The sequence below is a fragment of the Dermacentor variabilis genome, chromosome 2 (assembly GCF_050947875.1).
Source record: "Dermacentor variabilis isolate Ectoservices chromosome 2, ASM5094787v1, whole genome shotgun sequence".
Classification (NCBI taxonomy): Eukaryota; Metazoa; Arthropoda; class Arachnida; order Ixodida; family Ixodidae; genus Dermacentor; species Dermacentor variabilis.
The window spans coordinates 209,648,388-209,674,444 of NC_134569.1; the positions used below are offsets into that span (position 1 = coordinate 209,648,388).

Below are 26,057 nucleotides of genomic sequence, written 5' to 3' on the forward strand. Positions count from 1 at the left end.
TTTTCTGTCTTGTAAATTCTCGGACATTTCAATATTATTTCTCAGGTTGCGTCGCACTGTATGTTTATCGGTCTTCTCAGCGTGCGATTTCTCTCAGTTTCTTTTTCGTAATTCAGTGCATTATTTCATAACACAAACATGACCATATGCCGTGCCCTTTTTTTTTTGTTAATGTGCGTCTTACCGCTTCCTTTCCGTTTCAGTGAACTTGGCAGTATCTAGCATCAACAAGTTCTTAGACCAAACCGTCATGCCATTAGAGGCAGATCCACACGACGGACCAAGTCCGCGGGCCGCTCGGTCACGTGATGCGACGTCACGGCCCGCCGCGGTCCGGTCCGGCGTAGAGCACATCCACACGGCGGACCGCCATAGCAGATGGCAGAGCAGACCAACGAGCTACACTCTCGGCCAGAGTGTTATCATTGTTATCATACCGGCTCGAGTCCCACAAAGCCGGGAACTGCTCAACGAGGCATACAAAATGAAAAAACCTCCTCGTCACTCCAAGAGGACACAGTGTTTAAATAAAAATTGGAGGACGCTTAAGCTTCGCCTTCAAGAGTGGAACGCGACAGCGTTCCCGTTGACCCGCCAAGGGGTGTAAGACAATGGGCTACGGCGCAGCGACTACGCGCCCCGCATCGGACGCGGTGAGCGTCGAGCAACGCAGCGTTCGGCGCGACAACGAAATGTGCGCCTGAGCAAGCGACGCACGACTGAGCCTTAAAAACAGCTCGTTTCTATAAGGCAACACCGCGTTCACTATTTATTTATTTATTTATTGCATATATCTCACAGGCTCCAGAAGGAGTATTGCGTGAGGGGGGCGGTACAGATAACAAAATAACAAATGCGGAGCAAGAACATAGTTTTGGTTACATAGATATGAACAAAACGAGAATCAAATAATAAACAAAGAACGCGAAGTAAACAAAGATAAAAAGCAAGAAAGGTAAACGAACAGGTGTTAGCTTTCAGTATACAGTAAAGCAAACAACCTTAGAGCAAATGCTTACATAAGAGGCGCTTTTGTACCGCTTTCAAGCGTCGAACTCGTGGCTCAGTGGTAACGTCTCTGTCTCACACTCCGGAGACCCTGGTACGATTCCCACCCAGCCCATCTTGGAAGTTGCTTTTCATTTATGTAGTGCCTGCCGTGATTTATCGCTCACGGCCAACGCCGCGGACGCCGACGACACCGGCTTTTCTGCTACACGAGCTCCTTAACGCTATCGCGTTAATATATCTGCTGCACGAACGTGTAGGCGGAACCATCGGCCGAACTGCGGACATGAAACGACTGGCTTTTGCTGAGCCGAAAACTAGATTGGATTTGGCTGAAGACACTCTGTTGCCGGACAACATTCGTTGGCTACGCCAAAATCGCTGCGGTTTGCATGCAGTCCGCCGCCAAAACGGAAGCGGGAAAAGCCTCGGCAATTTGTTGGACCGCGAGGGCCGCTGTCTTGCGCGGGCCAACGGCGGTACGCACGAACTGGTGACGTCCTACCACGTGATGCGCGGACCGCGGTCCAAAAGAGCAATTTGGTCCGTCGTGTGGATCGGCCTTAGCCGGGCAGCGGGCGCGGGCGAGCGTCTCAGTGCGCGTTTTCTGCTACTCACCGAACATCGCGCAGTCCCGGCGCCGTATCTGAAATGTTCCTCGCGTGTGTGCTTGCTGCATACCCGAGTTGTAGCCGATGGCTGTCTGCCGGTTCTAAGTTGCGCCAGCCAAAGTTCACGCAGCTCCTTGCCCTGCGGCTACGTGTGAATAAGGCTGAAACCGGGCTCTGTTGCGTACGTCCGGCACTGCTGCACCGAGCAGTAGCCTACCATGCTGCATGCTTCCAAAGGCAGCCACTACCTATTATAGTACTTTCAGATGTTGTCAAGCAGACACCCAAGGCGGTAAAGCCTTATCACTTAATCAGAACCGCGGCGCAGGTGGGACTTTAATCTTTCGTTTCCAGCTCGCTTCGGCGCTTCCGAAGCAGTCGACGCGGCCGCTGTGTCCACGTGATCCCTCATGCCACGTCACGCCAACGGAGGCGCTAGCTTTTTCAGTGGTGGAGCTCGCCCCCAATTTGACACACAAGAAAACGACACTGCACTTCTTGAAGGAATACAAAAGAGAATCAAACATATACATTTGTTGCACATAAAAATATCAAAAATGCATACTGTGGCAGTTCTTGGGGCCTTGATACAGAAACAAGGCAGATTCATCAGAAAAGTAAGGCCTACTCGTCATCAACTAGCTGCGGAGAACTGCGAGCAAAATAACTTTATGTAGCAGCCACAAGCTTTTCACATAGAGCATCATGCCTGTACAGACTGGCCATTACGTCCCTGTGGAGTTCCTCCCGATTTTTCCCGCATTCGCGTAAACATGAGAGAAGCGACTCTACGACAAAGTTTCTTTTTTTTTTCCTTGCGGGACCATGGTATGTGCCCTGCGTTCGGTCTATTGCGCCGGCGAAGGAACTCCAGTGACCAACTCCTCGACGTCGGAAACATTTCGGGTATCCTAAGCGGAGATTGGCTGGGGTTGAGTGCCGAAGTGAATAGACTGCGCACTCAGTGCAAGGTAGATTACAAGAGACATATTTGCACAGAAGCACGTGTGAACATTTACCAGTGTGTGCAACATATAGTCGGCCAAAGAATATGATATGCCAACTTGCCGTCATTCATAATTTACTATGTATGCATGAAGTACCTAGATGTCTGCAGGCAGCAAGCGTGAATCACACATGAGAATTTTGTTTACTAATGAACTACTGGCAAAAGCGACATGCCTAACTCCTTGTTAATTCTAACTTATAAGTGTTCATGCTGGAACAAGCAAAACAAATGCATTTCATAAGGAGGTGTGCCGTTAAATACAACATATCAAAGCTATTTCTATCTACCCTTCTACACATGATCAGAAATAGAGGCCATGAGCTGACAATTTCCCTCATTTATGGTATAGCCAGAGTGCCACTGTGCCTCTGGTCGCTGACATTTTGGAACCTATTCTTCGGATAGCATATTTAAAAAAAAAAAGAAATCTTGCAGTGAACGCTGCTATATAAATCCGCTGAGCATGCATACCCTTGGCACGCTCGTCTTACAACTGAGACTTACTCATCGCTTCTCGAGGCTCCACCAGGTACTTTGGGTTGAAAGCGTGGTTTTTGGTCAAATATCTCGCTGAGCTCCCTGGTCATTATAACGTATCCAGCTTTTCTGGACACCAGGGTTTCGTTCGCGGGAGCGCCACCACGTGGCATACTCAACCCCCCCCCCCCCCTCTTAAACTTTTCAACCTTCTCTCGGATACGTAGTGATAACGTCATCAAGACAAAAATAAAATAATTAAAAGCTACCACCGCGGACTGAAGTTCGCCACAATGATTGTCCCGTCGGCGTTATCAATGTTCTTGATAAAGCGTGCCGCTCGTAGGCTGGAAATGACTTATCATCCTACGAGCCTTTATTCCCGGCGAGCGATGATTAATTCGGGGCTTTTGATAGGCTTCCCGAAAAGCAGCCACGGTTCTTTTTTTTTCTTGATGCTACGGAGTAAACAAACTAAGATAATCGTAGGAAGCACCCCGCCGGCAGCCTTGCTACAGTCAGCACACATTCTAATGCCATCTTCGACTGGTCGTTTCGGAGCGCTCTAGAGCGCTCTCGCGAGCTGCGTTGTGCTCGGCTGGTTGAAAGAGGGTGCTCGGGTTGCGCTCGGCTGGTTCTTTTCGATCACTCTCCTCCGTCTTCGAGCGCTCTGAGGCGCTCCGAGCCCTGTCGTCGGAGCAGTCGTCGTGATTGAGAGCGTTTCCGGTCACATGATCACAACATGCCGTCGCGGCGTCGTCGTCTGGTATTCCCGTGTCGTCTGGTGCCTGTGTTATTTCGCTTAAAATGCTACGAAAAATCCCTTTGAGCGGTGCGTTGATGCCCTCACCTTTGCTGGCAAACGTGGAATCAAGCAGCGAGAGCTCTGAGAGTGATGACGACGACTTCAACCGTACTTGTGAGCAGAAATTTGCCCAGCTCTTCGACGTGCCTAACAGAGCAACGAAAGTCACAGGGTACGTGAAGAACGTTGTTCGGACGTACTCAGAGAAAGAGGTGGGTCGTTGCAGCGAACTATCGTGTTGTAACTAAACTGAATACGTTTTTTGCCCATCAGTTTCGCAAGAATTTCCTGCTCCCCAGGAAATCGTGCTACGCCCTAATTGAGCGTTTCTCCGAATCCAGCTTCTACACCTCGATCCAACGGCACGGTGCCTCACCAGCCAAAACGGCCGAGGAGCACATGCTTTCCTGCCTTTGGTAAGGAAACCGTAATGCGTAAGGTTTTACTCTGTTTCAAGCGTGGCTTTGGATGCGGAAAGAAACACGGATTGGAAAAGCATGTGCGCAATGACTTAACTGCACGATGTGTCACCGCTGCGTAGCCGCGCGTTGCGCATGCTGTAAAAAGAAAATATGAGCGTCTGTCAATGAATGAAGCAAATATCAAAACAGTGGTGAACGCTTTAAGGGTAATACGTCTACATTTTCCGGCCTAATAATACACGCCTTGTTTCTGACGGGCACTGTTAACGGTCAGGAAATGAAACGCGTGCTCTAGCCGCATAATATTCCATTATGCATAACGCCCCTGTGACAGAATTTTTGCTACCTGCCATGCGTATTTTAGCACATATATGGCCATGTTTATATGTAAGCTACTCCCAAGTTTGAAAGTATGCGATCTGACGTGAAGAGCTGACGAACGCACTGCGATGAAGGCACAATGCGAAACATGTTATAGCATTTCGTTATGGGGTAGCGCAGTTCACTGCTCATGACCTGTTTATTGCTTTTATGTTACCAGGTGCGCGCCCAACAAGGCTTCCATGAGAGAGGTGTCCGTACTTTTTGACACAGCTGAATCAACGCAACTAGTTATTATAAATAGGGTTCTCAACTTCATGTGCAGCATAGCACCAGAGGTAATCTACTTTTCAAGCAACAAGGAAGCTGTTGCAAAAGAATTTGAAAAGGTAAGGTTACTTTCTTGGTGCATGCGTTCAAAGAAAACCGAAAAAGTGATGGAAACGGTTACCATTGCATACGTACCGAGCACTACCTACTTTCCTGACCACTTGCATTCGCAATCATACAATGAAATAGAGAACGTGTTCAGGCCAATGTGGTTAGTCAAAATGAGCAGTACAGGTGCTAGTTACGAATTTCATCATTGATCTAGGTTCATTGCTTCTGGCTTGCATATTTGGAAATATTGTGCTTTAGCACTGAATAAATTCGGTGGATGGGAAAGCAGAAAAGCATTTTCTACGGTTACTGCACCTTATATGTTGCTTTGTTCATTCGCTGTTTTTTACATATTTTGTATGTGGATAACACTTGTAAAGTTCTGCATGTGTTATTGAGCAGCTGTGGGTACTTCATAGTAAACATACCTTTCCTCAGTTTGCTGGATTCCCAACGTGCTTGGGTGTATTGATGCGACATACATTCCAATCAGATGCCCCAGCAACAAACTCAGATCAACATACACAAACAGACAGGACCAAGTTTCAATCACCATGCAAGGCATATGCGACAGCAATGGGAGATTTGAAGACATTTTTACAGGCACCCCCAGCAAGATCCACGATGCCAGAGTCCTTAGGCTATCAACAGTGAATGAGGGCCTACTAACAATCTGCCAAACCAACCGGTACCACATTCTTGGAGATGCTGCCTACTCAATAAGGGAACACCTTCTTACACCATACAATGATTATGGCGACATGACAGATGCGCAGATTGTATACAACCGTCGGAGTGTCGGTGTTATCAAGGAGTGTCGGTGCCCCAGCCTGGGCACGTCGGGCAGCGTCATCGGCGAGGTGATTACCAACGACTTCACAATGTCCCGGCAGCCACTGAAAGATGATATGATGTCCCCGTTCAGTAGCGCAACGGCAAGTTTCGTTGATTTGTGACACCAGCTGTTCATAATTGCCACGTCGTAAACATCGCAAGCTATGGAGGGCTGCTTTCGAATCACAAAATATTGCCCATTTGTTGGGCCGTTCTTTTACCATGTATTCGTCAGCAGCGCGAAGAGCGGCCAGTTCGGAACGTGTAGATGTCATTACGTGTGAAGTCTTAAACTTGATGACGACCGATTGAGGTGGTATAACAATGGCACCCGTCGAATTTTTCGAGACGGAACCATCCGTGTAAACATGGATTCGGTTAGGGTATGAACAATGGAAAAGTTTCAATGTGATCTGCTTGAGAGCCGCGGTGGTCAGGCTAGCTTTCTTCACTATTCCTGGAACAGCAAGGTAAACAGGAGGCTTTTTCAAGCACCACAGAAGGGATGGCGTTCTTGTTGCGGGTGAGTGCCTCAAAGACAAAGAGTGCCGGTTAGCCGCAAGTGTCCTATCACGGCTATCGAGGTGCATAAAGAAAGACCACTATTTAAATTTGCTGTGCAGTAACATATGTGGGATTTGTCTCTTCTCCATATTGTCTACAACGTTGCCGTTCGGCCTTTGTAATAAAGCCATAATGTAGAATAGCAAGATATCGAACGCAATAAAGGTTACTCACTTACTCAAAGACCTCGCGCACAACACCTGACACTTGTATTCAAGAGTTGTGGGACTGCCAAGGACGTCCTTAAGGAATGTTATATGATAAATTATTAGTTTTTACATTGCGCAACCACGATATGATTATGAGGCACGCCATAGTGAGGGACTCCAGAATAATTTTGACCACCTGTGGTTCTTTAATGTGCACCTAAATATAAGCACACATGTGTTTCAGCATTCTGGCCCCGTCGTAATAGGCCACGGTGGCTGGGACTCGATCCCTCAACCCCGTGTTTAGCAGCCCAACACCATAGCCACTAAGCAACCACGGCGGGTGAATCTCACCTACATCGTAGCCTTTTGGGGTTATACCCGTGTCACACGGGCAAAGCAAATGAGATTAACTTGCTAATGCCTTAAACTTTAATGCCATTCGCGGGGAGCCACACGAACACGCACAGTGTTAATAAAGCTTAATGCTGTTCGCGATGTAGTTTGTTCTCGTAACGGACTTGGCCATCATATGCGTACCATCGTTCCCAATGTCTCCAGATTCTGATGAGACTAAACGAATTCTTAGTGAACAACAATTATTATATTCCTCACGTTCTTTAAAAAAGCTCTTTATTTTGCGGCGCATAGTGCGTTCTCAAAATTATTGCAACTCTCTTGGCCATCGAATGCGTACTGTCGTTTCCAATGTCCCCGCCGTGGCCGTGGTGACCACATTCTGACGATATTACACAACCTTATAGATAAAAACGATGATATCTTCTTCACTTTATTCAAAAGGAGCTCTTTACTTTCGCAGCGACCAGCCGGCCATCTTGCCGCTACGCACGGCTACATCACTAATCGTGAGAACGTTCGTGAGGAGAAGCTGTTCAATTGCACGGCGGCGACTCCTTGCCTTGGGCTAATTTCTCCGCTATGTTTGCCTCGAACAAGCACATACTCCTGAACCAACTGGAGCAAACGCTCAAAGTATTCAGGACCACCGCTTGAAAGCTCTGAAGCTGTGAGCGCCATTTACCCAATTTTAATGCTTTGGCTACGCTATCGATTGGCCGTTCAGCTAGCGTCGGCTTCAAACAATTTGCCGCTGGGTGCAACAATGACATTCCTTAAATAAACTACATAAGATAATCCTATTAATGTTTCTCCCTCCATTTCGTAAAAATACGCTCCCTAAATAACTGTTTTTGTTGTATTACGATTGGCAAGCAAACATAACCGTTTCACTGCAACTATCGCCATCGCGACGTCTAATTTAATTAAGTATGCGCATGAAGCAGTGACCGAAATGTAATGGCATTAAGAAACTTAAGGTCATGCACTTTTAACGACATTGACCTCACCTGTGTGGCACGGGTACTAGATACGAAATGGGGATTTTAAGTCTAGGTAACTTAGTTTGATGAGGGCAGCCCGCGACCAGTCCAGTTAGAACATGGTTAGAACATGGCTCCATCAAGCCGGCAATCAACTATCCCATCTAAGTCTCTTGATCGCAGTTCAGTTAAGCTTCATTCGCTTCGTACTTCGCCTTAGCGGTGGCCGTCCATCGAAAAAAAGCTGCAAAGAAAAAAATATATATTCGTAAAGGTTGCTTGGCAAACTGAAATTATTACTATAGAAACAGGAAACAACGCTAAAAAGCAGATGGCCGCAGAGCTTTATTAATTGTTAGAGCGAAGTGCCGTCGCAAATTAAGGTTCAAGAGCGAGTGCTGAAGTATTTACCACTGTCGGCGAGAACAGCGTCGTCGCCCACAACATCCACCAAGGTTATTGAACAAACATCAATTGACAAAGTCACGCGACATAATCTAACATGGCAAAGCCTTACGCGGATTGCGTGGTGATGCAACACGCGGCTTCGAAGGCCACTCGTTTGGCGCGCCTGCCCAACAGCCCCTTTAGTCGTACTCAAGGTTGCGATTGACACGTCGTGACCAATAACCGAGTTATAAATCCGGCGAAGAAAAACGGCGCAAAAGGCACTCTGGCAACGCGCAACTCGCCACTCTCGCTTGAGTTGCGACAGCCAGAAAAATATTTTGCTGTTAAAAGCTCGCTGAAAGCGTAACTGACGCAGAAAAAGAAAGTCCGTAACGTAAACCTGAGTGCAGCTAGCCTTTTCTGATTTTGTCATCAATAGTATAGCTCCTTGAGCATGTTAATTCTGCTCATTCCGCTTTCAATTTTTATTCACGCTGTATATATTTTTTCGAAGGCAAGCAGTTTAAAGCTTTAATGTCAATATAGCACCGAACGTGTGTCGTCACAAGCTTGCTTGGTCACAGAAGCGATGCATGACGCATTTATGGTGCAGATTTAGCGCGTCGCTGGCATCAAGACAATGCGCTGCCGCCTAGGGAAAGCGGATGACGAAAGTGAAGAGCTCGGTAGGTTGTCATGCCGCCGTGCCGATGTTGACAGTGCCATCGTGACGAAATCTAGAGCGGCGATATTGACGGCTCAGGCATTTTTTTGCGTTGATTTCGCTTTCAGCAACAGATAATGCTATAAATGAATTCTCATTCGTTCTTGTCTCGTAGAATAAATATAGGTTTAAATACACTCTATATTGCATTCGTCCGCCCGCAAGGTATACGTGTAAGCAGGGGAAATGCTCGCTCACACACACATACACAAACACGCACACAGAGATAAGACACATGTTCGCCCGTATATACATTTACACGCGCCCACGTATGTACACACACGAAAATGTGTGCATGCACGCACACGCATACACGCACTCGTGCGCACGCATATTCAAATACGAAGACACAAACGCGCGTACACACGCAAATGCAAGTACACACGCACGCACGCACGCTGAAGGCGTGCACACGCATATGCGCTCTCTCCCTCCCTGCGGCCTCACAAGAACATGCGCCTGCAAACAGACTGAAGAACAAACGCTATGCAATTACAGTTCGAACTCCAGCTGCATTAAATCGATTTACTGTTTAAATTTCGCGCTTCTTCAAGTCAATATGCCCTCTGCCGAAAAGGTGCAAAGCCATTTGCACCTGTCGTGTAATACAACCGCCCATCCCTGACCAAACACTCTTTTATGCACCACTAATTTTCGAAGTGCCATCAATGTATACCTTAAGAAGGATTTCATGTCTATATCATATCTATATCATATGCATATCTTAAGAACGGAATTATTACGCTACCTCTCGGCGCAGTCAACTGGAACTTGTTGATGCGCGGCCGATATATAGAAATAAAATGTTCTAAAAATTTGCCAATGCAGTTACGCATGTGCATTGGCGTAAAGTTCCACAGAATGGTGAAGGTACAATGTTCAGAATTTCTGAGTATGCACATGCTAGAAGGCACCATAGCTTTTTTTTTTTAACGTAACACAAGGGCACGCGCATACTTGTTGTGCCGTCCAAGGAATGAAATGTGATTATAAAAGTGATGACTTAACATATGAGCAACATATTCATAGCTTTTAGGAAGGAAAAAAAGAAGTATGTTTGAAGAGTACCATTGAAAATATTGTGCAAGTCCCACGCCTGTGGAAATCTATATAAGCGAAGCTTTCTGTGCTATATGCTTTGACTGACGATAATAATCGGTGATGTTGACGGCCAAAGCTTCATTTGTTCAGTGTTTGATCTAAAACTAGCGTGGTTTGTTGATGTTAAAAACTACCTTACGTGCTCCACTGCTGTTTGTCTGGGTAGTCAACAGAACACACAGGGAGAGGTATGTGCTTGAGGCGTTGTTGTACGCCGTATTTCATAACCCTTGAGAGGGTAGAGCATTGTACCGTGGAGATGGTACCATGGCGGAAGTATCAAACATTAATTGAATTAAGGGGCTATACGTGCCAAAACCACAATCGGATTATGAGGCACGACGTAGTGGCGTACTCCGGATTAATTTTGACTCCATGATGTTCCTTATTGTGTCCTAACATCTAAGTGCACGTGCGTTTTCTATTTCGCCCCCGTCGAAATGCGCATGCCACGGTCGGGATCAAATCCGAAACGTTTAGCAATGCCATAGCCGCAGAACTACCGCGGCGGGCACAAAAGTGTTGATTTGAAGTGTGACCGCTTCCGAAGTGTCGCCTGGACAGTCCGGTGGGCTTTATTAATGCGGCTCTCCTTCTACACGCCCTGCGTCATTGGTCCGCATGCCCTAGTTGCATTGTGCTTATTTTCCACAAATAGCAGGAATGTACTGTACCCTAACTTGAACTTGCGCTTGTCCAATTTTTCGTATAGTAGTAGGGTTTCTTTACCTTATCACGTTGCCTGCCTGCTCTCTTGTATGGGAACTGCCTCTTCTCCTTCCTCCTCCTTATAGTTCTATCTGCGTCCCTTCTCGCCTCGCACGTTAGTAGAAAGGGAAGCACTGCAGTTTCTACAATAATTTTGAGGGATGTCACCGATAATCGCACCCGTCAGAGGCTAATGTGGCGACACCTAGGGAGCTCCAGAGGGCATTGCGCACATTCGGCGCAGTGAAAGCCCGAACGGCTTATCGTGTCGCCTTTCCTCTCTGACTTGCTCCTGTCATGTATACACACAATGTATACAATGTATACAAGGGCGGTGGCAACGCTGAATAGGCGGCTGCTTCGTCGCCGCATTGGGGCATGCAAATATTTATGCAATCAATACGAAGAGCAAATTTACTTATAAAAAGTTTTGTTTGTGCGCTCTTAATAAACAAAAATGCGAGTGAATTTATTTACAAGGCGATTTTTGTTATTACTCTAACGGGAACTCGCGCTGGTATAACGAGGGGGCTCTACGCACCTTTCAGAGGGCACCGCGTAGTTACAGCCGCAGCCCACGGCCGCCTCTCGTAGATAGAACTCAGAAAAAATGGCGGTACCCTTTATTGCGCAGTGTGGAGTTGCAAGAAGAGCGGAAGTTTCGTGGGCATCGCAATGCGTTCAAGATTCCTGAGGAAATGTTCCGGTCTCGGTACCGAAAGCGTAAGGCCTTGGCATGTTGACTGTGCGAAGAGCTTCGTCCGGTGCTTGTGCGGGAGCGTGTGAACACTGGCACAGTGTTGACTGTAGAAGCTCAAGTCCTGTGCGCGCTTCGCTTCCTTGCCATAGGTGGATTTCAAGGTGCGATTGCCAGTGACGAGGACTTGGCTGAAAGTCAACCTAGCCTTAGCCGTTCGATTCACGCAGTCATCGAGGCTATCGTGGACTGCAGCCGCGACGCATGGATCTCGTTTCCAGATGGCACAGCGGCATTGACTTCTGAATCCGAAGGGTTCGTGCGCAGAGACTACATGGTCCTGGGTTAATAATAATAATATTTGGGGTTTTACGTGCCAAAACCACTTTCTGATTATGAGGCACGCCGTAGTGGAGGACTCCGGAAATTTTGACCACCTGGGGTTCCTTAACGTGCACCTAAATCTAAGCACACGGGTGTTTTCGCATTTCGCCCCCATCGAAATGCGGCCGCCGTGGCCGGGATTCGATCCCGCGACCTCGTGCTCAGCAGCCCAACACCATAGCCACTGAGCAACCACGGCGGGTATGGTCCTGGTTTGCGTCGGGGCTGTGGACGGCACATTTGTGTGCATACGCGCACCATCGGACAGGGACGATGCCAACAAGGCGGCTTACTTCTGTCGGAAGGGGTATTACGCCTTGTATGTCATGGTGGTAAGCTTTTATTAACGCTTCGTCTAAACGGGCAAGGTTCTGACCGGTGTTGCATGATACCGATGTCACACGTACACTTCTGATCGCGATCGGTACCGATCCGGATCGAAATTCTCGGCTGCAATTGGCTCTCTCGCACATTTTGTGCAAAGGAGCCAATCACGACCAAACAATTCGATCAGGGTCGGGCGCCGTGTGACACCTGTACAAGTCGCGTGCGGCTTTTTCCGTCGCGACAATAGGTTGGATTTTTTTACAAGCACTGCTCCAGGAGGGCACATGTAACCGACAAACGGATGACTCAGGAGAGCACCTGAGATTATAATAAAGGAGGCGGCGCAGGCTCTCCAGGGGGATCAAAGCTGGAAGCAGGGCGGCCCATGGGTTGGGGACGGGGAGGCCGAAGCGTGCCAGGAGCTGTTCGCATAAAAAATTGGCCTTCGTCTATCGCGGACAGCCGATCTTACAGACCCCTGGCACGGCCAGACCTTGGCAAGCCCCAGCCTACGAACCAGTCCGGGTTCTAGCTTTGGTTTCCTGGAGGCGTCGCCAATAATGCAAAATAATGAGATGTTGTTAAAATTAGTAAAAAAAACACGATTGAATACATGTAATTACGTCCAGTCGCCTACTTCTGACGCTAAGTTTAGCACTACCGCGCTTCGCGACTTCTGCAACACCAGTCAGAACTTCGCCACTGGAAGTACGTTCGACGCACCGCTAGCTTGTACGATTTTGCGTACGTCCGACAAACTGTTATAGACGCTTTGTTCAACGAAAATGGGTCGAGTAATATCGCGAGGGAAAGTGTCCATATGATATCAGTGCAAATGTGACGCCTCATTCAGAGCACATTTCAGAGGCACGTGTTTTATTTCGGATGCACATGATCGGTTTAATAAAAAGCTGGTTAAATGAAACGATGCACACGGTTGTTTATGAAATATCTAGTTAAATAAGAACAAATTGAAAGGAGTCTGGAATTCTAGAAAAAAGCAACAGAAAAATATGACGTCGTCCTTTGACATATATGGCATAAATAAATTTTACCAGGTGAATATTGCAATGTATCATTGTCTAGTCCTACATGACCATAATATTTAGTGTACAAAACGTTCGGTGAAATGTAACTAACGCCTAATTTTTTGCAGGTGTGTGATGGAAGCCTCAGAATAACTGCTCTCGAAACCTCATACTCAGGATCTGTGCATGACTCTTTCGTGTGGAAAGCATCAAGCCTCTACGCAGAGTGCCGCTCCGGGAGCCTGCTTCAAAGTGGTGAATGAATACCTGCTGGGTACGTGACTCCAAGGATGTGCCTTGTAATGAACGAATACATTTTTGTGCAGTGGTGGTAATACTGGTGGGAGAACAGTGTTCATGAAAGTGGCACATTTAAAATTCCTTACTTAAAGGCTGCTCTTTGGATTTTTCTATTTGTCTAACATCCCTGCAAATGGCACACACATCTGGCAAATTTATGAACATTCTTGATTATCACTCACATTTTGCTGACGACATCGACAGTAATGTTGCGCAATTTAACGCGAAAGCATAGTTACCGTGACTTGCAAACGTGAAAGAATATGAAATTAGTTGTGCACATATACTGAGATGCACTCAAATGAACACTGGCTGATTGAATATAACTCTAATTGTCAAGGCAATATTCGATACCGTAACTGCATCTTTTGGATGCTCAGCTCATTGAAATAATATGCGCTAATGAATGTATTATTTGAGCTGCGAAAAGGTTACTTGTTGTCTGATGTCCTCAAATGAGGTATTTATTTAGTGTGCAATGCATTTTTAAATAATGCGCAGGTGACAGTGCCTGTCCGCTCCAGCCGTGGCTTTTCACACCCGTTCCTGGGAACCACGTTTCTGGTAGCCCTGCAGCCATGTTCAACGCTGCCCACTCTTCGCTGCGCTCATTTGTGGAAGGCTGTGTTGGGGTCCTTTGAATATGCCCTTCAGGTGTCTGCAGCAGCACCGGGTGTCTGCAGCAGCACCGGGCGCTCTACTATGGGCCAGTGTCCACGTCGAAAATCATTGCAGCCTGCGCAGTGTTGCACAACTTGTGCATGCGCGCTGAGCCTCCAGAGCCAGATTGCGCTTCTGGGATCAACGACTTTGACGGAGACGTGAACACATGCGGTGACAGCGAATGTGACGGCGGCAGCACTCTACAGGGCGGGCAGGCAGAAGCGCGAAAGGATGCTGCAAATGTTCTGAGCAAGCTAGCAGTTGGGCACATCCAAGTAGCGACCTTGCAAATGACAGCCATTAAAATTATAAGTGTAGTCCCTGCAAGCGCAGTGCTTTTTTCTTGTTAAATTTTTTATTTTTATCTGTTGTAGCTTTGTTTTGTTTCTGTTGCAGAAAGCAGCAGACAGCTGGAAGACGCATCATATTTTGGTAGCTAGTCCATAAGCGTCTCATGGGCTGGTAGTGAAAGACAGCTATTATTTTCTTTGTGCAACTATAGTGTGAAATGTAACGTACTCTTCAGTGCTCATAGAGGACAACAGGGATTACTTTCTTTTTATGTGCCACAAGATTTCATGTCTCACTGCACGCTATGATAGCGGCAAACAATGAGAAGCCTCCACTATGCTCCATTTCTGTTCAGTATTAATGCAAGAGGACACACCTTTGGTGGTTTCTTTTTCCTCATGCTGCAATAACGTGCCCCTGGTAACATACTCGTTTTACATTTATGGCCCTTTGTGCTAAGCAAGGATATGTAATCTTTCATCAGCAGGACGAGCACACCCTGAACTGCCGTCACGGCGTCTTGTTTATTCGTCCCGGTGAAGGATAATCGACCACATGATGGGAGCATGGGGGAGTGCAAATGTAATACCGAGAAGGCTGTCTGCCTGGTCAGTGGAATATCTGTTACCCTGACCAGGAGCTAGCAATGTTACCTTTCTTGAAATATTCACTTCTACATCACAAGACCTGCAGCGCAGTCACTCTGCCAACGGATGGCGTGCAGTACGCAAAGTGTGCTGTGTGTATGCTGGCTTAAGTTTTTTTTTTTCTCACGTGCCGCACGAACTTGTTCTCCATTTGGTGATGTGTTAGGTGTGCCTGGTAATGACCCTACAGCGTGATGCTCTGGTTTGCATAAGCAGTGTTCTCGCAAGAAAAGGACTTTGGTGATTTGGTTTTCATGTGCAAGAAGAACAAGTGCTTCTTCTATTGGTCCGCTGGGCATGCAGGATAAGTCTGTAGTATGTGGTCTGTTGCTTGTATGCTGCCTGAGGGATGATGAATTTTACAAAAGCTTCTGTCTTAACATATACAGCTTGCTTTTAACCTTGTTGTTTATGTAGACTTCAGTAGTGAAATGTAAGCCAGTGTCTGTGGAGAATCTCCTCTTGCTTTGAAATGCTCCTCCCTTTTAATGGAGCGTAAGATGACACTGTTCATGTGCACAGCAAGGAATATGTTTGCCTGCGTGGGAATGAACCTGGATAGTCCCAGAGATTCTTGTGGCAGCCACAGTGGTGAAATAGGTACTGCGGCATCAAGGCAGACAGTGTGAGTGTTTTCACTACAAATTAGACTCGTTTCTATGGGGCGCCACGTGTAATCATTTCGTCCTTTCCCTGTCCACATTCATTGGCCTTGTTTTCATGCGAAAGCATTAAGTGGCTTCTGAGGCAGAAAATGCAGCGTTGGCGGCGTGGCCACACGATAATGCAAAAAAGGCTACGAACCCTCGACCTTTGGTGGGAGTCGAAGCCACGATCTTGTGTTGTGCGCACCTTGTGACGAACAACGCTGGTCACACTACGTCGCCGCGCCTCTGCTGACATGGCCGCAGCGCTTTTGCATTCATGGACATAGGGAGAACTAAGTGCCATTATTGAATGCTGGCATCATTGTAACGGTGATGTGCAATATTCATAAGTGTCTAGTTTGTTGTGCATTGAACAAAATGTCATCACACAAGCTTTCACAGCCACATTCTTGACAGAACTCGAGTTTTATAGTAACTAAAGTGAAAAGAAAGAAAAAAAGGTTTTCCCATGCTACAGCACTGCAAGGCTTATCTAATTTCTAAGTGATGCCAAATCACATCACAAGCGCTCACAAGTTTACTATTGGCGACGGTCACCTTGGACTGCTCATAAAAAATAACCATGTCTCATTGGTTGATGAAGTCGTCAGACGTGATCCGGATAACTATGGTTATACAGCAGCTTATTCGGAGAAAGCCATGCATCCATTTCTTATGCACTGCCTTTCATAGCTTTGATGTGCTCGCAGAAAAACCAATGCCCCACTAACCTAACCCAACTCGCCTGTTTTGCCTTTGCAAAGTTGCAAGCATTTGCTGCAGGGTCCGATCACTTCGACTAATTGTCGAAGTGATCGGGTCTGCTCCACCTGTTGTGCTGCGATCTGTTTAAAGTAACGGCAACGAAATCGTGAAGTTTAGGGTGCGTGTGAAGCCAAGTTATCTAGTATAGTACCAATGTCATGCTTTGGTCGATTTGCTGCATGAAAACTGTCTGCACCTGCAGGTGTTGTTCCTGCTCTTCTAGCAGCAGACACTGGTATGTTGCCATATTGGCGGCGCTGTTATGCATTCTTTGCACCGCAGTCATCCTGCAGCGTGGTTTTCGAGGTGCGGCCCATTTGGGGAGCACGCAAACATGCTTATTCCTAATGCAGTTTACGCATTTGCTATAATTAATATTTGACTAGAGGATGACAACCTGCTGCAATAGATGCATTCCAGTGGGGTTGGCTAGCAGGCATGCATTAAATTTATCTGCAGTGCACACTAAAGAACTAAAGAACCCCCCCCCCCCCCCGTGCCACCTCTGACAGTGAAATTGTTGTTGGATGCGAAAACAATTGACTCTCTCGTGATCGCGCCTTTCGAAACTGATTGATACGATTGAGTTTTTCCGGGTGAATCCTACTAACATCATCCTGCACGATGCGATACGACAGCTGAATTTTAACTATTTGGCAGATTTGGCAGATTGAGAGTCTGAAAAAATAACACCTCGACTGGAGGTATTGTCGAAGCTAGCCTCGAGTGCTCCTACCACTTCTTCAATAAAAAAGCGCAAAACTTACGCTTTTGTACACTCGGGAACATAACTTTTAAATGACAGCAGCTGCGAAGACGGGCTGTCCGTTTTCTATTCCGATGTCTAGGCTATTTTAACAATGTCTCATACAACGGTAGATGCTCATGAGTGCGTGTATAGTTTGATAATTGTGTTTAACTAATACCAAGTTCCTCCAAGGGTTGATTTTATCCATGAGCGCTTCCGCAGCACATGTACAGATTAATGTGTACGATCTTTCCCGTTGTATAGCACACTGCTAGTTAATTAAAGAATTAATCTCTTGAGGCAGTGTATGTACAATTCTGCACGCAGAGCTAGTGCATCAAAAGCGAAGGCACTGATGAAAATCTTTAATTTTATATTGTGTCGCAAACATCTTAAAACGCTTCACATGTGAGCTGTGTTGCAAGTTTGAATGATCTGCGTAAGACGTTATACTTAAATGTGTTGATAGGCTGGTTGTTCGCTCTCACCATCAGCATGTCATGTGCAGTGGGCTTTCTTCTTTCATTGTTTTTTGCGCAAGGTTTTCATCCACCATATATGTTTTGTTGCTAAATGGGTGTTTCGCAAGTAAGCTAGACATTAAATAGTTGATGTATTCATAAGTGAAGCTCCTGTAGAGAGCCGTCGCATGCAGCCCACATTCTATAAACTTAAGCTCAATGAATAGCACATTTTTTATTCAATATGCTTTTTAGCAGAACGCTCTTCACTGCGCACAAACAACTGCTGTAAAACTATATTTTCGCAGGACAGAAAAAAAATTTAGTCCTCTTTTCCCCCACATTTAGGACAATTTATTTCATGGTTACCACGTTCCAACTTCCAAGTTCCAAGGACAACAATAGCCTTACAAAAGGAGGCAGTGCCTTCTATGTTTGTATAGAAAGTTGAACAAGAAATAAGAAATATGTATTTAACCTCATACTTAATTATGTAACAGTTCTTAGCATACCCTCCATTGCAATGCTTGTACCATGCATTTAGCATAATGATGTATTCACACTGCCGGAGCATAGACAAAGTGCCGGGACTTATCGTTCCTCTGTTTGAAGGTTTGTGTAACGGTTTCTATATTAATTCACAATGTATTTTTCACGTGCTCGTGCTTACATCTTCATTGTGATGCAGGGACCCATGTGGGGCCCGAAACGTCAAGTTTTTTTATTTTTATTTTGTTCTTGGAGAGGGCATGTTTGTTTGGAACCGGCACCACAATGTATCTTATAAAGTACAAGGGTCTCATTCTTTTAACAGCACTGTATGAGCGTCGGTTGGCGTGTCGATGGGCGCCTTTTAATGGCGCAAAGTGGGGTCTTCGGCAAGGTATTGCTTATCTGTCTTGCTCATCTTGTCGCTTTGCGCTGTTAGAAAGCACTGACTGGCCGGCCAGTCGACGCTTGTGCTTTACCATTAAACGATCGTTTGACTGTAGAGGCAGTTGCACTGTAAGTGCAACACTTGGTTGCTGCATTCTCACTTTTTTTTTCGTATAGGTTGCTTATGATTGTGCGTAAAAAATGTCTATGGAAAATTGAGGCCAAGTTCCAGCTTTCCCAGCTAACACGAAGCATGTAAAACTAATATTACGCATAAAAAGAAAATCACTCCACTGACACCTGCTTATTGTCACAAGATAAATACATAGGTATCTATTTTGGATGCCCGCTTCAAAAGCTAACTAAACGTTCATTTGTGTTACATTACTTATTCAGCGTTAGTGTGTGCACTGGGAAGGAATACCAACTCCCCAGCGCTAGTTTCTCATATGATACCTTCATGTGCTGAGTTCTTTATCGGGACCATCACTAACCTGGCACTGTCGCAGGAGCATAATCATGCTCCTGCGACAGTGCCGCGAGACTTCTGCTGGCCGCAACATCTCCACGCTCCTGCGACACTGGCTCAAGCTGGGGGTTTGCACGGGCAGTCTGTGAGATGATAGGATTCGGCCAAGAAGAAAGGCAAGCACACGTAGTGCAAAATGCAAGAAATTATGTTTCTGTTTCGTGCGACCTCTGTAGAGTTAACCTGGATATTGTGTTGTGTTGCAATGACACAATATTTAATTTCATCTGATACCAGCACTCCACTATGACAGACGCTGGGCCGCCATCTGTGACAGAAACCGTAGGTGAGGACTCAGCTTTATTTCAGGGACCTTAATATGCTCAGTGCACACCTATATTCAGGCGTGCATAGATGTTAGTAAAGCTGGATATGATTTTCTAGGAATTTCGACATTTAAGCCCCTTCTGTATGTCAGTGTATTCTGCACTATACTGTATGGAATGTGAAGTATTTTCAGTTCTGATGACTCTACTCTGAAAGTTCAGTGATATAAAAGTGCTACCGTGATTTTCTTTTATGCAATCTACACACTGATATTTAAACTTCTGGTGCTGCGTTTACTGTTTTTTGTTCTTATATTATGCAGCGTTGTGATGCTACTTTTACTGTATTTTTTTGGTAATAAACAGTGTTAAAAATATTGTGCATCATCCATTTGTCGTGTTTATACAGCGCATCTTGCAGCTTGTCGTTCCACTGATTTCTTTAACAGGCATGCGTGTGCCGTGCTTTGTGTAGATCCAAAAAGCGGTCGCATTTCAAATGGAGATGCATATATGGAAATATATGTACTTTATCTGCATTCCGCTACTTGAGGCCTTCCTCATACTATGCTATAATATTCTTCTAATTGCGTGTCTGCTAGGCAGCGATATGGTACTCCGCAAAGTCATTGACACGGATAAGGGGCATGAGCATGGTTTCGCACTTAGCTGCTAACAGAGGATCTTAATCGGCGCCTGGGAGTCAACGCCAACGATACTCAGTACATGCGCGTCGTCTTCCCCGAGCTAAGCAGCCAAATTTGGCTGCCCTCCGGCGGTACCTCTGTAATGTGGAAGCGCACCTTCGTAAATGCACGAACACTTCGCATTGAACCAATCGCTAATCTGATTTCAGCCGCCTGTTCTGCAGTTTTCGCACGCGCAGGTGCCACACGTGCCTGCCATGGGCGTTGCCATTCTTGTGGCGAATGACTAGCAGGGCCTACCTGGATGGGCTCATTTCAAAGCTCCTGCCACATTTGTTGGCGCAAGTCGGCGCGCAGGTTGGAAGCTACTCGGCCCATAGCCGAGTTAAAGGTTGTATAGTTCAGCATAAGTTCCACTGCTCGGCGCTCATGCCCGGTGAGTACGGGCGGCGGTTGAACGACATGCCGCAATTCGCAGCGGCCATGGCTTTACTTGGCTTACATTGTGGCAGACAACGTGATGACGTGGATCGTATCTTAATACCTTCAAGCCTAACATTTTCACTTCAAGTGTTATTTTTTACGCTGCCTATGTTGTGTTGTATGCTTATAATACATTAACATATTTGCTCTATGAAACGATAGCTTGCATGTAGCAGACAGCGGAAGTGAGAGGCGTCCTTGATACAGAATAATCGTACCTCTTCAGCTAGCTACCTAATTTTTACTGAAGAGGAAGACTTTATCAAGAACGTTAGGTTGAGTGCCTTCATTTCAGTGTCTTAGGCGAAACGTCAAGGTTGCGTCACGTCACGAAACAAAATTAAATTATGGGGTTTCATGTGCCAAAACCACTTTCTGATTTTGAGGCATGCCGTAGTGGTGGACTTCGGCAATTTCGACCACCTGGGGTTCTTTAACTTGCACCTAAAGTCATGGGTGTTTTCGCCCCCATCGAGATGCGGCCGCCGTGGCATGGATTCGTTCCCGCGACCTCGTGCTTAGCAGCCCAGCACCAGAGCCACTAAGCAACCGCGGCGGTATGGAGGAAGGAAATAATAGGAGGAAGCATGCCCCAACGCGATTGAATCCGTCGTGGCGGCCCAACGCGTGATAGAAACGTCAGAGCGCGTGGTAGGTTTTAATACTCCCGGTTGATTTTTTTTTTTCGATACACATTCGAAACTCTTCAAACAAACAAAAACATGGCTACCAGCGCGGCACTTTCGCTTAATGCCGCGCTCAAGTTTATGGATTGTGGCATCGAATCGCGGTGTTGCGCTACGCGCGTTTGTTCGGCGAGCGCCTCTCAAGCGTGTCGGGAGTTGAAGGTAAATGTTGCAGGCCTCTCCGAAAGGTGCGCGGCGTTGCTACACTGCTGACTGCTTTTGCGGTAAGTGTTCACTGCGGTTCGTGTTGCAGTAAATTGCCTAGTGATGTCTGTTGTCATTTCAGAAGCTAAGCATGCATATCCTTCACTTATAAAGGGAGGCTAAAAACTGTTTTGTAAGCTGGTCAGTTCTCGTGTGAGGGATAAAGCAAAGTTTATTGTCAGTTGGAATGCACCTTTTTCTTTCGTTCGTGATACATGTTATGTTTTATCCGCCGTGGTTGCTTTCTGGCTATGGCGTTGGGCTGCTAAGCGCGGGATCGAATCCCGACTACGGCGGTCGCATTTCGACGGGGGCGATATGCGAAAGCACCCGTGTACTCAGATTTAGGTGCACGTGAAAGTACTCCGGGTGGTCGAAATTATTCCGGAGTCCTCGATTGCGGCGCGCTTCATAATGAGATCGTGGTTTTGGCACCTAAAACCCTATAATTTCTTTTGTACTAAGATCGTATGCGTCCGTTGACCTACCGCTTGTTGGCACTACGCAGTGTTCGATGCAGGGACAGTGCTTGGAAACAGCGGTGACCGCATGAACCGGCCGTATATCGGTCTCAAACGCCAAAAGCTGAAACATGCGCTGTTCGCACTTGCTGCTGCTTTTCTTGGAAGGAGATAAATTGACAAAGCACCGCTTTTCCCGATAGAACAACATAGCACGTACGTAGTAAATGCACCTCACCGTTTCTTGCGGGAGTCAGCGTCATCTGAGGCAATAGGCTCTACCGCGTTTGGCCAGCAAGGACGACTCCGCTCCCGCAAAGCGATCAGTCGTATGCATGCAAACTCTCATGCGTAAGATGCCACTGATCCAGCGACAATTCAAATCAATAATGCTTGCATAACAGGGCGAAGTACACATGGGCAGGCCTCGGTCAAAAATGTGGCGAATACATGCCGGTCATTATCGCTCACAACGGTTTGTTTACTTCGGCCGAAGTATACCTGTAGCCTAAATGCGCGGACGTTGGATTATGAGCCTCTCACACCTCGCCTAAAGTGCGGAACACATGCCTTCAGGAAACGGCCGAAGCGAAACAAGCATCCAGAGAAAAATGCGACCAATGATACAGGCAGAGCAGCTGAGCAGCCACGGAGGCGTCCGTTTGAGCAGCTGGCAGCTGCCGGCCGAGCGCGCACCGAATAAAAGCTACCAGTAAACAAACGTCTCGGTAAATCTCGAATTTACTCCGTGATCTCGACGCGAGAGGTGGCGTGTTGGGCCGCCATTGTGGCTTCACAGAGCGTTCGCTTGTGAAGGCTGGCTGCTTGACGTAATGCTCCCTCCTATCCTTTTCCTTCCTCCATAAAAAACGGAGCGACCGGCGCCATTTTGTATGTGTCGTGCCTACGTCACGCATGGAAGAAAATGGCAGAATCTCCAGAATAGCGCCCTAGGGCTCCATTCTGGACATTCCGCCATTTATTTTTTATGCGTGACGTAGACGCGACGCGTAGAAAATGGTGCTGGTGGTCCCGTTTTGCTATCGTAACGTGACGCAAACTTGACATATATCGCCTAAGAAGCTGAAATTGAAGCACTGAGCCTAAGGTTCTCGCTAAAGCAAAACAGTTTTTCCCCGCAGTAAAAATAAAGCAGCTAGCGCAAAGCGCATGATATATTCCGTCGAAAACGCTTCTCGCTTCCGTCGACTGCTGCGTACAAGCCGTCGTCTGCTTCATTAGCTAAGATGCATGTTCCGGGAAACGGAATGAATCATCGGATGTATTGGCTAACGCATAGAGTTTCTCACTATAACACCTAGAGGGTAATTTGGCGCCAACGTCTATGGGAGTTTCTTAAGGGGGCACTGTGCCGTCATGGGAATGACGGTATATGTGTCTACGAGGCTCGTGTTGGCTGGTGTTGTAAGAGGCTTCGTCTAAAACGTGGATATGGCTACGCAAATAACGCGTTTTCAAAGTAAAATCTTCATAAAATGTCTCCATTCACGCATATTACATCTTTACTCACCCACGATGCATGACCAAGCGAAGAAAAGCAAGAACAGACGACCAACTGTTTCAATGCGAGCGCGAACCTTGTCGTCTGTACTCCTACTTTAGCGGCCCGCTGATATTTTTTACGTAACATTTAGTCGTACACACAATAACAAGTTCTCATAGTTAAACAAAACATGTTTTCGCGTAATAATAAAGCTAAAACAGCTTTTCACGTGCTGTTTTAGTAGAAAGTGAATCATTGTGACAGACGGAACGGTACTTGCCAAGCGCGTCTTCATGGTGTCCGGTCTCTACGAGAACGATGCCAATCCGAATCCACAATATACCGGCATTCCCATGCATACCACAGCGCAGCAGCGCCAGATTTCCCTCTAGGTAATGTAGTGAGAAACTCTATGGGCTAACGCGCTTGTTTTCTACCTTGAGACGACATACACGACCTACCAGCGCACGCTCTAGGCCACGTTATTGCTGTCTCGTGAAACGCAAGTGACTCAGCCCGACTCGGCTGGCTGAGAAACGACTCGAATATCAATGATAGCGTTGTGCGCGCCAGATGTAGCTGCTTGCGCGATGCAATACGATGCAAGTGCCGGCGCTGCCATCTCTTTTTCAGTTCGCTGGTTACTCGCACCACCGAGGAAACTTCATGGTGCCGCTTTACGTGCTGTCGCGGACAGATTAAAATGGAACACGGCGAAGGCGGCCGGAGCGGCTGCGGGACCGCACCACGGCGCTGCTATCGCGCTTCGCGTAACGCCCCTTGATAATTTTAAAGTTGCGCCATTCTGTGAACTTTGCCGCCGTGCCGCCAACCCTCGCACCCCCTCTTCCCGCCTCTCCACTCGGCGCTTTTCTGACCGATGGTTGGCCGTTCCGGCCGGCCCCAGCCGTCGCCTTGGAAATGCGCGCGATAGCGTCGCTTTGCTTGTGTTGTTGTTTTTCTTCGGCGCCATGGGCAGGCCGTGTTCCTCTGTCGCGAGTCGAGCTTTATTCAGCTAATTCGAACTCTGCATTTCGCACCGCGTTAAGCCGGGTTGCTGCGCATTTCAGTGCACAAGCCGGCGTGAAAATGGCTTCATGCTTTTCACGATTCCTCGAGGGAAGAACGACATTAATCGGATTCACAACATCGGACGTAAGGACTTCACTCCGACGAATCACACCGTCCTCTGCGAGGTACTGTGCATTGATTGGTGCATAAACTTAAGAGTGCTTAAGAGTGCGAATGCAAATATTTGTTCGAACTGAGGCTTCTGTGAGGGCACTTACCGTTACCAGTAGCAAGTGTGGAAGTTAAAGTGTCGGCATGCATGCTGCGGTATCCGGAATACGGTAAAATGTTTGAACCTTTGCTGCTGGTGCATATGGCAGCAATACAGCGCGTGTCATCAGCCAGGTTTCTACAAGTAATAAAGGCAGCATCTACAAGGATTTACGCGCATTCCCTGTCCTTGGGCCGATTCGTTGCATTTCTACTTTAATGGACCTAATATTATATTCATATGACGCTTTCATTTCTTCACCGACTTGAATGCTTTTCTTTGTTGCCCGAATGTATTCTAGTAATATATGTCGTATTTGTATATATATTCCAATTCTTTGCGTGATAATCTTGTTTATTTCATTTGCTGTACATGAGTGTTGTCGCGCGGCTTTTTGTTGTACCACCTGCCCAAAACTTTGTGAGCATACAAACCAGCTGCTTCGTTTCCTTCAGTTATGTTATGTTGTAAAATTTTAATGTTGCATCTGGTGCGCTGCTCTGAATAATATTTGTTCCTTTTTCACGCATATCGTCTGGAGGCTAACACCATGCAATGTTTCATGTTACTGGGTTCGAGCTCATGCTACTTCTAACCGGCGGTTTATATAAATATTTTTATTCTCCGAAGTGTGTGCCATCCTGGATGTTTTGTGTGTTTTCCGTGTAACGTTTCAGGAGTCACCTGCAATAAAAATTGCATCTGGCCAGATATGTGCTGGTGTGTCACAGCGGCTGTGTATTCTATGCTCCAGACCTGTACTCTGCGTCTGAAATTTGTGTTGGGGTGGCACGATGTTTTCAGTAAGTAGCTGAAAAAACTGGCAAAACCCTGCCGCCCTCTCTGACCTATGGTAATGGCTGCGGCTGGCAGCTTTTCCAGCTCTTACGAAACAGCTTTATTGGCAAATTGCAAAAGGAATGACATCTGCGAGAGTCATTAATGCCACAGATTGGAAGAATAATGTGCAAAGGAGGACCAAAACTTCGCGCAAATAAGCTTTGAGCATCTTCTTGCCTGCTATGAATCTTTAGAGCGATGAAGGCCTTCGTGTGACCGCCGCGACTGTGAAAGTCTACCGCGATTCTGAGGTCTAGCGGCACGTGAGGAGCGAGTCAGCAGAGATGCCTTTTAAGGCTGACTTTCATTCGCCATAGGTGAAATCTTTACAATTTATATTTAGTTATGCTATCAAAATAACGTCAGATTCTTATGCTCTGTGTTTCTAAAATAGTACGAATTGTTTCCTTGAAACCGACCCAGTCACAGAATGGCTAAATCATTTCTTATCGTCCTTTACAGCGCTGAATATTGGAT

At 46.7% G+C, this 26,057-nt stretch overlaps 1 pseudogene; it reads left to right on the top strand.

Annotated features, from left to right (window-relative positions):
* Window positions 1-8,951: 8,951 nt before the first annotated feature.
* LOC142573357 (uncharacterized) lies at window positions 8,952-12,284 on the top strand (annotated as a pseudogene).
* The last annotated feature ends 13,773 nt before the right edge of the window (window positions 12,285-26,057 follow it).